This window comes from Chiroxiphia lanceolata, chromosome 16, assembly GCF_009829145.1.
Source record: "Chiroxiphia lanceolata isolate bChiLan1 chromosome 16, bChiLan1.pri, whole genome shotgun sequence".
In the NCBI taxonomy this organism is placed as follows: domain Eukaryota; kingdom Metazoa; phylum Chordata; class Aves; order Passeriformes; family Pipridae; genus Chiroxiphia; species Chiroxiphia lanceolata.
This window is the reverse complement of record NC_045652.1, coordinates 11,550,341-11,564,056: the sequence shown is the minus strand read 5'-3', so window position 1 is coordinate 11,564,056 and position 13,716 is coordinate 11,550,341. Positions and strand designations below refer to the sequence as shown.

Below are 13,716 nucleotides of genomic sequence, written 5' to 3'. Positions count from 1 at the left end.
CAGAGAGGCTCCGTGTGGTGTCCATCCCTACCCAGCCTGTGTGCACTCTGCAGTTCCAGCCCCACCTGCCTACTCAGGCACAGCTCCATCCCATTCCTGCCTCAGTGTCCTGCTCTGCTGCACAGTTTGCAAAGCACAGCCTGTTCTTAGCACAGGCCAGGTCCCCACAGCCCCTATGGACAAAGGCTCAAACCCAGACAGCAGATAAGTTCAATGGTGCCATAAAACACAAGAGACAGACTTGAACTCCCAGATTTTAAACACAAGGTGATTTCTCCAGCAGCTCTCCATTCCCTTGGGCCACACGCCAGACCTTGCAATTCACTACTCAGCACACCTTCCCCAGGAGAAGGTGGCTGAAGTGACATTACTGCAGTGCCTCTCTCCATCCCAACGAGTCAATCAGCTCAGTGACACCAGCAGTCCCATCCCTCGTGCTGCTGACCTTGATGGATGCCCTGTCTGTCACATTCTTGATGTTGTTTGCCCACAGCCTTTGCCCCTGCTGCACCCTGAGCAGGGGCAGAACCAGCACGACGGTTAAGAGGTTTGCTTTCAAGCCATGTCCTTTGGCAGGAGTAAAGCAGAAGCAGGTATTTTTATACCACAAATCAGATGTTCAATACCTTTTTTTTAATCATTGCCCTTTTTAGCATTGCTTTAACAAATTTACTTTTTTTTTTCCTTCTTTTTATCCCACAATGAAAGCTCAGAAGGGTGAGTGGGAAATGCCCTTTTAGTGCTGCTCCACATACCTCTGCTTTTACTCAAGCAGGGCCAGGGACAAACTTCTCAGCACAGAGATGAAAATAAACTACTTCAACTCCTCAAGTGTCCCAGGCTTTTAACTCATAACAAGATTGACCAGCTGCCCAGCTGGAGAGGGAAGGGTTAATCACAAGACAATTCCTTGGGCCACACAATTACCATCTCCTGCTGGAACACCTTAGTGAACCACCAGCATTAATGGAACCAGCACTGAGCTGAAGTCAGGACATTTATCCTCTGACAATACTCTATTGCAACAACTTTATTTTGATGATAAGGGATGATTAATGCTTACAGCCACTGTCACTTCCTTTGATAGATTTTGGGGCTGTGGAGTGACATTTGCTCAATGCACTGTTCCTGAAAAGCTGCATTCATCGTAGCGTGGAGGAGAGAGATGCTCCACGCATCCAGCCATCAGTAACCTGACTCTGCCAGCTGCAGGTGGCCAGGAGAGATACTGTGAGGAGTGGGGAGACGCTTATGGAAAGCCTTGACTGGAAAAAGGCTGCGGGGTGAGAGGAAGGTTTGTTAAACAGCCAACATTGTAAGAAATGACAAGAGCTTGTCTTTTCCAGTGTAAAGAGAAGAGGCTATTGGTTACGAACACCACAGCCAAGAGCCACAGCAGACTGTGATGTTTTGCCACAAACGTGCTGGAAGATCAGATCCTGAGCTGAGACTCTCCAGGGCTGAGCTGCAGCCATATCGAGCTCTCACAACAGCTCTTGAAGTCAAAACACATCCAGAAATCAGATTGTCTGTGTCTTGTATTACTGATTGATCAAATGCCTTAACTGTAGCCTTCACTAAACGCAAAAACAACCACCCAACTTGGAAACCTTAATCTTAACCTCTGCACCTCCGAGTTCTCCCCACCTGAAACAGGAGGAAAAGAATTATTTCCCTCACCCAGCTGCTGCAAGTTTCTCCTAATCAATCAGCTCATTAATTCATGCAAAGCATTAGACAGGCAGCAGATGGATGGCTTTACACAGTAGTATTTTCTACAGTGAAATATTTCTACTTAATTCTCTGCCAGCACCTGCCTGCCCACTCCCATCTCACCAGCTCACACAGAGACACTCTCGAGGTCCGGAGGAGCGGGGTCTCCTCTGCACCCAAACAGCACCCGGTGCCACATGGGATTCCCTGGCTGGAGACACCCTTTCCACCGGGATTCTTACAGAACTTGATTTTCCTCATATTTAAAAGCTGTCTCAGGAGCGTAATGATTTCAAATTCGCTCCCCGCTGCAGTCAATCAATGGAGCGGCGGCGGCTGCCGGTGCCTCGCGAGCAGGCGGTGATGAATGGGGCTTTCGAGGCTGCACCGCTCGCCTCCGAGCGAGAGGAGAGCGTGGGCAGAGGGTGGGGAAGAGAAGCCAAAGCCAGGAACAAAAATTAAAAGGAAGAAACGGGGCGGTGGGTAGAAAAGCCCAAACTGCTCTCTGCAAAGTTGGGACAAGTGTTGATCTGCTCCTGGAAGGCAGAGCTGGGAGGGAGCAGCCTTGGCTTGCATTAGTCTCCCTGATCTGTTATCATCCTGTCACTTGAATAAATCAGCTAAAACATCTGTTACAGGTGAGTGCTAACCACAAACCTGGCTTGTGCCGAGGACCAGAGCCCTGGCCACCAGCATCTACCCTGCACTCGTGTCCCTGACCCAGCTCTGCTTTCCAGGAGGAGCCGAAGAACAAACGTCCAGGAGCAGCTTTCAGGAGCACATCTTCCCTCTAGACAAAGCAATAAAGGACACAGCACCTAAGGTGTTATTATTGCTCAGCATTTCCCGTGGGGTGACACACAGCACCCTGCGCTTCCTCATCTCTATGCAGCTCCTGGTGCCGGCAGCAGGGAGGAGCAGCCCTGTGTGTTGCTGTCACCCCAGAGGGACAGGGAGCACCCATCCCTGCAAGTATCATGAGTTTCCACAGAGGAAAAAAAAAAATAAATAAATAAAATGCTCAAAAATATCCCCCCTGTTTGGGGGAACCCAAAAGGCCTAATCCTGCCCCAGTGTGCTGCTGCTCTACCAGGAACAGATGCTGCTCAGCATTTGAGAGAAGCTGCTTCACATTTGGGCTCTTTTTTTCCCTCCTCCTCCAATTACAGGGTCCCGTCAGGGCTGTGAGCCCTATCAGCACAAATACAAACAAAAAATCCTAAAATGGAAAACTGGCATTCCCAGAGAAGCTGCAGCTTGTGGCATGAGCATCACAGCTGAATGTTACGAGTCTCGCAAAGCAGAGAGGGGAAAGAGTCAAAAAATGAAACCCACCACACCAGCAAAGTAAAAATATGAGGCAGCAAATTAATGATGTTGCTCCAATTTGAGCAAACACTAATTAAGAATGTGTAATTGAATTAATGCATTATTTAGAAATCCCGGCAAATCCTGAGTGGGGCTATAAATACATTATAGGGTTCCTTTGACATCACGTCTCTCTCATACCTCACTACCCACAGTTTATTTTACTGTCACCAGAATCTCCAGATTTATTCATGTCCTTGTCACTGACCACTGCTTTATATTTATCCTGTATATTGATATCCTCTCCCCTCAATTCCACACACCCAAGTGCTCCATATGGGGCGGTGATGGCCATTTGGTAAGTCATAAATAAGTATAATGAATTAGCTCAGCTTTTCAACTGCTTCTCTTCCTAATGCCTCATAGCCACATACCTAATTTGTTTAGAGCCTAGAAAAACACCAAATACCTCATTGGAAAATAAATCCATCTCCTAGAAATACATTTTTCAGATGTCGGTTTGCTCCACATTACACTGGCAAAGTCCCTGCAGGATCTATTCTGGCCCAGAATAGGTTGAGAAACCAGTATCATCACATCATGAAAATAGAGGAAAACAGTATCTCAGGAAAAAGGGGCAAAAATGTCAGCCCCTCAAAGGTGTCACACCAGATGTTTGTGCCTGTGAAAGGTCCTGAGATAATGCATTTGCAGCTGGGACTACTTAGGAGCGCTATGGGTATTTAGCAAAAGGCTTTATATGCATTATTCTTCCCTCCTTCTGAGCCCTTCACAGTGAGGGTTAGGGTTCTTACTACCATCTCTAGGAAGAGATAAAAGTACACCCAAAAGAAAGAAAGAAATCCAGTGAAATTGTTTAAAACTGCTGAAAACACTTGTCAGGAGAGCAGCACAAGAAAGTAACGCAGGCAAATCTAAGTTCACATGCATACATATAGCTCTAGGAAAGGGAAAAAAGGAGCAGCACTAAAGTGCCTTGTACTTAGATATGAGCATACACTGTAGCAAAATCTGCATGCTGTTTATAAAACATATTGGAAGACTTTTCCCTAAAAGATGCCATAGAGAGTATAAAATTTTATTATCTCTGCCTGTCCATTTTACAAAGATATACACAAACAAGTAGCCAAATCTGCCTGCAGTTTAACTCCATTAAATCCAATGAATGAGTTTGGCCCACAAGAAACTCTGCACTTACTGTAATAAAGCTAAAAGCTGATAGCAGCTGATACAGTAAAACACATACATTTCCATACACTTATTCCTGCAGATTTAAAAATACAAATGAGCTTCAGAGATTGCTCTTGTCCAGCTCATAAAGAAAGGCTGAAATAGGAAAGGAGAAGAAACAGATCTTGGAGATTTTCCCACTGGTTCCCTCTAAGCATGAAGGAGAGAAGGGTGGGGGAAGCCAGCAGCGTTGTGGTCATTTGCTTTTCTGAGAGCCCTGAACACATACAATGTGTGTGTTTGAACAAATGCCTCATGGTTTGCTCCCGAGGTTGGGCAGGACCCCCCACCCAGCAGGAACAGGGATCACAGGTCTGGGCCCCCACTTCTGCCTCACCAGTCCCCAGGCAGGACAAGGAGCTCAGGCTCCCAGGCAGCGATGTGGGATGCTCTGCTCCCTGAGGCAGCTGGCCACAGTTCCATTTGCAGAGGGCTCTCTTCATGAGCAGTGGTTCTCTGGCCATTGGGTCATCTTGACTCTCACACTGCACAGGGGTCTGTGCCAGGTGGTACAGAGGCTGAGCCCAGGTGACAGATTTAAACCTTCCCTGATTTATAGAGTTGGGGTTTTTTGTTTGCTGAGGCATTTTTTTAAACATACACATCTTTCTCTCGGGGTAGTGCCATAACCACATCAACTCCCATCTCCACCTCCCCAGCTTCCAACCATATCTCTCCAGCTCCCTTACCCAGGCTGATACACCCCTTGCAGTGCCACTTTCCCCAAACTCTCCTGTTCCAGCTCCTCAGGGTTGTGCATGGAGGCTCCAGGTCCCCCTCACCTGGAGCTAACTCTCACAGCTCCTTGCTTTGATATTTTTTATTATTTGTTTCTGTTACAGGGATGTGTCAGGGACCTGGATGACCCTTGTGATAGATACACACGCTCACCACTCCAGCAGCCAAACTATACCACATGTATCATTTCACTCTCTTCCTCCTCTTTCTCCACACCGAGCCCCCGTCACTGCTCTGCTGGGGGTTTAGGGGACACAGGACCAAGGCTTAGGGTCTCCAGCCCTTCACCCCCAGGTCCTCACAGCCCTACTGCTTTCACGGCTCTGCCTCCTTCCTCACCTGCAGTTTGGGCCATGCCTGGCTCCACAGCCGTCGCACCGAGCCCCACACAGCCCCTCTCCTCTCCATTAGCCTCCTCTGGACCCAGTTTGCTGCTGATCATCACACATCCATCTCCTCACACCCAGACACTCAATCCCGGTGCTGTCCTGCCATCAGGCTCACTCAAACCCTTCCCAAGCCCTAAGTTTGCAACACCAAGAAAATCCAGCAGCTGTCCCAGATCATGCCAAACACCATCCGAGGCTGTGCTCCCTGCTCATACCCCCCCCATACAACCCCTGCAGTAGTTTCCCCTCTCCTCCACCCTTCACCTCACAGCCTTGCTGGTGACTCCACCAGCTGCCTCCCCACAGCCCCAGCACAGCTCAGAACAGCACAGCCTACCTGCAGGAAGCCCCCAGCCCCACATCCTCTCCTCCTGAAGCTCCTCACTGCCCTGTAGCAGCTCCTTCTCAAGCCCCTCTTCTCCACGTGGCTTCCCAGTGCCCTTTAGTGAGAACTATGTAATCCCAGGCTTTTGCTACACCTGGAGCTAACACCAATTCACAGCCAAGTGCCTGCAGCTGGGACGCTGCAGGCGATGCTGCGCTGCTGTGGCTTTTCTCAGCATGAAATCCTGGCCCTGGAGCAGCCGGCAGGGAAACTCCACCAGGACCAGCTTGGCTGGGATGTGCCTGGCTTGCTGTTTCCCTTGTCCCTCTGGAACACAGGGCGTCACTGATAAAACCCTCACTTGTCCCCAGCACGTGCGTGGGGAAGCAACGATAGGAAAAAAATGCCCAAGGATGGGGCTGAGACTTGACAAACAGAGGGGACAGCTCTGGGCTCTCTAGAGCATGGACCTCTCCATGTCTTGTCCCTATGGCAGTTTCTCCAACCTCAGAGTTACATCCCCAGTGATTCGTAAACCTCCGAAGCACTGACCACGTCCTTCTGTTTGCATGCATTGTGCACTCCTATATTTAGCATATGATGGGAGAACAAAATAAATAATCCACAGCTCGCAGTAACAAACCTGGCGCCCAGAACAAGCCAAAAGCCTGACCTTTCATAGTTAGGCATCCTGATGAGAGGTTAGATCTTGTGTTTTCTGATCATCAAACAGGAAAGCATTAGCCAGACAGAGAGAACAAGCTCTTATCTAGACCTGATTTCTCTCCCCTCCAGGGGATCCTGTAGGATATTTCAGTTCTCTCTTGCTCGCTGTATGACTCTTCCCTCCCCCAGTTGCTTGAAATCAGCCAAATTCACAATCTAATCTGGCCAGGAGTCAAAGGGGAGAAAAATCAAGTCCTAATGCAGTGACTACTTTGAATGGGGAATTGAAGCCAATCAGAAAGGCATTATTGATCCCTGCTCGGAGCACCTCGGTCAGGGAGGGGAAAGCTGCGGGTAGCCGCAGAGCTGCCCACCGCAGCCAGCCTGGGCTGCCCTGCCAGGCCTGCAGCGTTCCCAGCAGAGTTCCCAGCACCCGCCTGGGCTGGGAGCCGGCTCCGTCCGGGACGAGGAGAGCACCCACCACCCCTGTGCCAGCACTGGCGAGCAGTAGCCCATGGCATGCACTAGCCCCTGCCGTGGACCAGTCCACGTGTGTGCGAGAGCGTGACCCGTGTGCTACCGACAGCGCTGTGTTTGTGTGCAAACACTTCCAGGGTGCATCGCTGTGGTGTGGGCCCGTCTGCGGGAGCCGGGCTGCTCCATCGGACGGGGTGTGTGCATCAAGGGCTACGCTCATTCAGGCGGCGTCAGTGTGGGCCAGTTCTGCGGGAGAGCCAAGGGCAGGCGGCAGTGCTGGGGGTGTGTGTGTGTGTGAACGAGTGTACCTGTGCCCCCCAGAACCCGCCTGCGTGACTCCAGCACAGTCCCCGCGGTAGGCAGGGGCAGGCAATGGGTGGCTCAGCCCGGGCAGAGGGACAGGGGCAGCAGAGGATGGGGAGCAGCCAGGCAGGGCTGGGCTCAGCTCTGGGCATCCCAGGGTGCGATCCCGATGATCCGGCCCGCGTCAGCGCTGGCTACGGGTTCCTCTGCCTTATGTAACCGCGGCAGGGACGGAGCGGCAAAGGGGGACGGAGAGCAAGCGGAGAGGAGTTCCCCACTGAACCCAGCAGAAGCTGGATACCCCCGGCAGGGCAACTCTAGATGCCAGGCCGAGTTGCGTTGCCACTGGGCAGGCTGGCCCGGTTCGGGATGCCCCGGTGCGGGGCAGGTCTGGCCGCCGGTGCCAGTCCCCGCCGGGAGCTGCCGCCGGGTTCAGCCAGTGGGGACACGGGGGTACCAGGAGAGGAAAGGAGTCCTGGGAAGTCTGGGGAATCCCACATTTTGCAAAGAAGCAGGAGGGAAATACGTCCCCTAAAAAAAACCCCAAACCTGCACGGGGTCCCTGTAGCTCCTGTCCGCCTTGGGCTGTGCCCCCCAACCTGCCATCCCGGGCACTGCGGGGCCGTGCAGCACCGGCACCCCCTTACCTGCCGGCGTCACGTCTGCTGCTGCCTGCCCTGCTCCGGCTCTTCTTCCTCCTCCTCTCCTCCTTCCTCCTCCTCTCTCCCTCTCCCTGCTGCTTGGGGCTCTTTATGGAGATTCATTCATTCATGCCTTCCCATCGGTCCCTCAGCCTTTCCCTGCCTCCCGGAGGCAGAGCGTGTGACGCCTCGCCCCTTTCCAGCCACTTTCTGCTGTCACAGAGCGGCGCTGCCCCAGCCCAGAGGGGCGGCCGGGCTGGGACACGCGTGGGCAGCGCCGGGCCGGGGGAGCGTCCCCCAGCGCGGGGCGAGGGGGGTGGGCGGGCGTGGGCACGGCACCGACCCGCCCTAGGGGGTACAGACCGTCTCCAGCGCCCATCATCGGGGCGTCGGGTCGCCTCCTTTCCTCTCTGCCCTCCGTTCTCCTCAGCCCCACGCCGGGCGCTGCCCAACGCCGCTGGTTCCCACCGAGCAGCGGCTGCTGCAGAGAGGGCGCGGGTGGGCCCGCACCCCCGGCCGGTCCCCGAGCAACCCTCGCCCCTCCTTTCTCTCTCTCTGCTCGCCCACTCTATCCCATCCCAGCCCGTCCTTCCTCCCCCACTCCCGCTGTCTCCGCACCCGCGCCAGGACCGCATCCCGCTCGGCCGAGCGCTGCCCCATCCACGCCGCTGACAGAAGCGCTGACTCAAGCTCGGAGCGGAGCGGCGGAGCCCGACGTGGGGGACCAAGGCTCCGCAGCTACCAGGCATCGTTCCTCTGGCCGGTCCCATGTCCCCCCCTCCCGCCCCGCCCCGGGGAGGCTGCCCCCATGCCGGGGGCCACTCGCTCCTCCAGGTCACTGGTTAAACTTCACCCCTGCTCCAGCCTTCTCCAGGACGGGGGACCCTGCCTGCCCAGTGCTGCACTTCGGGCAGCTGAGGACACGCTCCCGACCCCCACCGACAGCACTCCGCTTCCCACTGCCCTCCGCTGCAGGGGCAAACCCAGGAGGTCTGGGGTTGGGGGGGGTTTGTGAGCCCTTCAAGGTGCCAGGCAGCACAGCGGGAGGTGCTGAGGGGGGTATTTTAGATGCTAAACTCATGCGGATTGCCTCATATCTGCACAAGCACGAGGTTATTCTTTCCAGCTAGATAGGGCGGAAAAATCCGCTTTTTCCCTTTAAAGACATCGTCGGAAACGTGAAGAGCAGCTCCCGAGTTTGGGCGCTGCCAGAGCCTTCGGAGCAACAAACCCTTAACCTGGGGTGAAACCCTTTAAAAACCCTTCCTGGAGCGCCCCGCCCGCTCCCGCTGAGCCGCGCCGTTCCCATCGTCGGTGCCACCCCCTTTGCATCGATGCCATCAATTTCTATTAACGATCGCTTTATTCACCGCTGCAAACTTCTAAATATTTAATCCAGCGCGAAACGGCGGCGGAACGCGCGGAGCTGACGGGAGGAGGCGAGTCCCCGGCCGGGGAGGCGGGAACGGCGGCTCTGCCCCGGGGGAGCCTGGTGATGCCGGTCTCCCCCTTCCCCTCCCTCCGCGGGGCTTTCCCGGGGCTGTAAATCACGTCCTGGACGTGGGCAGCACCGCAGGTCCCCCCGGCTGCCCGGCCCGGGAAGGCAGGGATGAGTAGCGGTGAGGAGGTTTCTGCCCAGGGAGAGCTGGAGGAGGAAAGGGGGGATGAGGGGAGGCACCCCGACGGGCCGGCATCTCCGCAGCACCGGAACGCGGCTGCCCGTCGGGTCCCGCCACGCACGGAAGGAGCAACCTCGCTCCACAAGGAACGGGACGGAGGCTGGGGACCGCCGGGGGTTTGGGCTGGTTGGAAGGGTCCTGCCCAGGGAGGAAGGGCTGCCCTCCGCTGCCCTGGCATCCCTGGGTACCACGCACCAACCCCCCGCGGCCCCGAGGACCCCCAGCCCCGGCTGAGCTTCATTCAAAACGCAACCAAGAAAATTCTTTGGCAACTCCGGCGGCGGTTCAACACCGGCTGCGCCGACGGGCGAGTGCCCCAGTCCGACGGGCGGGTGTCCCGGTGCTCCGTGCTCTGCCTGCATTCAGGAACTTTACAGCAACATCTGTCATAATTAAAACCGCAACACACCCTCCAGGCAGGAACACGTTCCCGTGTCGTCGTGTGTCCGTTCCCCTCACCCCCCGTCCCCCGCCTTCTCTTAAAAAAAAAACACCAAGCGAAAGCGGCTCAAACTCGCAGGTGGGCACCTGCCCCCGACTCCCCCGAGCCATCAGCGCGACGGCAGCCGCACCCGGCGAGGTCCCGGGGACCGGCCTCCCCCTTCCCCGGAGCACGGACACCCCCCACACCCTCCTCCACTAATTTTCTTTAATTAAAGCTCTATGTGCGGCGCGTTTGGCGAGGACAGAAATAGCCGCTGAAGGAGCGCGTGTGGGGGGAGGCAGGTCCCAACTGCCGGCGTGGGAATGCAGAAGGGATTGGGGGGGCGAGGGCGGCAGAGTTGGGGACCGGGTGTACCACAGCCCCCAGCACAAGACCGGGAACCTCTGGGGTTATTTGGGGTGGTGGGTAAGAGGCTCTCCCGCCCCGAGCGCTCCGCGCGGCGATGTGGCGACCCGGGCGGAAGCCCCTTGCCCCCGGGGGGACACTGCTGCCCGCGGCACCGGCTTTTCCTCCGGAGCACCGGGGCTTCCCGCGGGCAACAGTTGCAGCGGCGGCCGCAGGGGCTTCCCGGGGATGCTCCGGCTTGGGCGCGCCCCGCAGGCGGGGGAAAGACCCCAAAGTGGGGATCCCCCATGGGCGGGGGGGGGGGACATGGGCCGGCGGGGTTCCCGGCTCCGCGTCCCCAGCCCGGCCGTGGGGAGCTGCTCTGGGCCCGATCTCCTCCTCACCCGGGGGAGAAGGGCAGCGGGAGCTGTCCCGGGGGACCCTGGGGACCCCTCGCCCGCCGATGGGAGGGCGCCCCGCTACCCCCGCCGCCGGCCCCGCGGTCCCCTCCCGCCGGAGCCCCAAGCTGGGCTGCAGCCGCCAAAAGTTTGGCGACACGGAGCGGCCACCGCGGGCTGCGCGGGGCTCGCCGGGCACCCGGGGTTGGCTCGCCGGGCACCCGGGGCTGGCTAGCCGGGCACCCGAGGCTCCCGGGCAGCGCGGGGCGCCGCGGCGGGGCGACAGTGGGCGCGGGGCCGGTGCGGAGCAGGGCGGGGGGCTCCGCCCGGGGTCGGGGACGGCGCGGGAGGATCGGGCGGGCTGCGGCGGGGGCTGCGGGCGCACCTACCTGCTCCGGCGGCGGCTCCCGGCGCTCGGCGGCGCGCCCAGCCCCGAGGCGCGGTGATGGGCGGCGGACGCACCCGCGGCTGCGGCTCCCCGCGCCCTTCCAGGCGGGCGGGCCGGGGGCAGGAGGCGGGCAGGGAAACGCAGCCGGAGCCGAGCAAATCCCAGCGCTGGAGCCCGGCCTCCGAGAAGAGAAGGGCTGCAGCTCCTCACTGCGTCAGGCGGAGAGCCCTGCCCGTGCAGGCGGCGCCGGGCAGCGCTGCCAGGCCCGGGGGGCTCCACCGGCACCGCTCGGCACGGCTCGGCTCGACGCGGTTCGGGTGGGATGGGATGGGCACGGCGCGATTCGGCTCGGTGCGGGCCGGGCGAAGGGGTGTGGTGGGGCACTGCTCGGCTCGACTCGGCTCGGCCTAGCACGGTCCGGTTCGGCTCGGTACGGCTTGGCACGGCCGGTTCGGCTCGGTCACGGCTCAGTTCGGCTCAGCACGGCACGGCCCGGTTCGGAGGAGCACAGCTCGCCACGGTCGGTGGGACCCGGCTGGGTCCGACCCCGCTGTCACGGCCCGGAGCGATAAGCGGCTTGGCCGGGGGAGTCGGGCTGGCACCGGAGGGGCGGCGGGGAAGGAGGCTGTGTGTGTGTGACACTGTGTGTGTGTGTGACACAGAGTGTGTGGCACTGTGACACTGTGTGTGACACTGTGTGCACGTGTGACACTGCATGACACTGTGCGGCACTGCGTGTATGCAACATTGACACTGTATTGGTGACACTTGCATGTGTGTGACACTGTGTGACACTGTGACACCGTGTGCAGCACTGTGTGCAGCACTATGTGGGTGACACCTTGTGAGAGTGGGGTTGTGTGTGTGCAGGGTTTGTGAGGTGTGAATGTGCATGTTGGGGACATTGGCCTCTCTGTGTGGGTGTGCCTGTGCCTGTGCATGTGTGTGGTGACACCCCGAGGGAGTGCAGAGATGAGTGTGTCAGGGTGTGTGTCTGTGTGTTGGGATGTACCTAAGCATGTGTGTGTGACAGGCGACAGGGGGAGTGCAGGGGCCAGGGTGTGTCTGTGTGTCTGTATTTACACACACGTGTCTGTCTCTCCGAGCCCGTGTGAACATCTCTGTGTGTCCCCATGTGTGCATGACAGCCACCCCACCCCTCACACCAAATCTGAACCTCTGAGAGCCAAACTGGTGCCAGCTAGGCAGTGCCAGGGGACTCTGGGAGTATGGCTGCCTGGGAGAACTGTGACAGTGACGGGGCTGGACCAGGACCACCACCCACGACTCCCAAAGGTCCCCAGACCCTGTGCTCAGTGCTTCCCAGGCATCTTCCGACCTCAGACCACCCCTTGCCTGTACCAGAGACTGCCATCCTGCCTCCTCATTTTGGGCAGGCTTTTTTATGCTGTTTTAGCAACACAACACACCTCTAATCAGGATGATTAAAGTGTGGCTGGCACTGAGCCAACCCTTGGAACAGAAGTGCTCTTCTCTCTCCCCAAGCACTGTCATTTGAGGTAAAGACTGGCCCATGCATTTCTTGTGATGGCTCGAGGTGTCTCAAGTCATCTGCAAAACCACCTCCAAGCCTGCAAGTTCCTTTTGCAGCCCTGCAAGAAGGTGGCAGGGCAGACGGAGAAGGGTGGGTGCAGGAGAGAAATTTTACTCCTTTCAGTTTAATAGCAACAACACCAACACCACCACAGCCAAAAAACCTGAAGCGTGGAATAATAGAGCTGGGAGACAGCCTGGGAACAGGCAAGCCATGGCCCCTCTCCAAACAGCAGCTGGCAACCTGGCACTGTGCTTGGCTGCATTAGATACACAGTCCAGAGAAAGCACCCATGGAAATGCAGGAGACACCCCTGTATGATGGAGAGGATGGGCAGGGAGAAGGGATCCAGCATTCCCTGTTCCATGGCCATGATCTGGTTCCCAGCCCAGTGAGGAGGCTGTGGGGCTTGGTCTCTGTGCTATCTGGTTGCCCTGGGGTTCTTCCATTTCCCATCCTCATCCCCAGCTGTCTCATGCCCTCAAAGCACAGAAGACCCCTTTCTCCCAGGAGCAGGGATATCCCATTTTGCCATGTCCTATGGGATGCCTCGAAGCCAAGGAGTTCCTATTGAAATTGCTTCGGACTAATAAATCTATAGGCAATAACATGAAATAGTGGGGACCACCATGACAGTGGCTATGGGGTCAAATGTCTTTCTGAGGAGGCTGGAGATAAGAGGTCCCATTCCTCCTCTGCCTTTGCTGGAGAAGGAACAGACTGGCTTCCCTAGGCAGGGAACAGACACTGCCAGGTCCCTGCTGGAGCAGGATGTTGAAGGGTTCAGCCCCCTCATCGGTGCCACACAGATCCTGGGGCAGGCAGAAGTACTGGGGGTTCATGCCAGCCCTGGAGCTGGATCTGTCCCCTGGAAGCTGGAAGAAGACTTACTCAGAAGGGGCATGGACACCACTGGCACTCCGTTGCAGGTCTTTACCCGTGGAGATCAGCAGTGAGGAAAAAAAGATTTGCCAAAGGCTACTTGCAAATTTGCTGCCCGTTGGCACGCAGTGCCCAGCTCCTCAGGGCTGCTTTGGGAAAAGCTGCCCCCCAAACCTCAGGCCTCACCCATGGATCAAGGACAGGCTTTAAGCAGCATCATTCCTACCAGCTGCC

At 57.2% G+C, this 13,716-nt stretch overlaps 1 protein-coding gene across 4 annotated transcripts in view; it reads right to left on the bottom strand.

Moving 5' to 3' along the window:
• ELFN1 (extracellular leucine rich repeat and fibronectin type III domain containing 1) overlaps positions 1-11,136 on the bottom strand; it is a 105,388-nt gene extending 94,252 nt beyond the window's left edge. Inside the window, exon 1 of one of the 4 annotated variants that reach the window (XM_032704388.1) lies at positions 11,047-11,136. The gene's annotated coding sequence lies outside the window, so the exon portion shown is untranslated. Of the gene's footprint in view, positions 1-5,736; positions 5,758-7,817; positions 8,063-8,429; positions 8,496-11,046 lie in introns of those variants that run through there. The other 3 variants (XM_032704391.1, XM_032704387.1, XM_032704392.1) reach the window with 3 other exon arrangements.
• Positions 11,137-13,716: the final 2,580 nt, after the last annotated feature.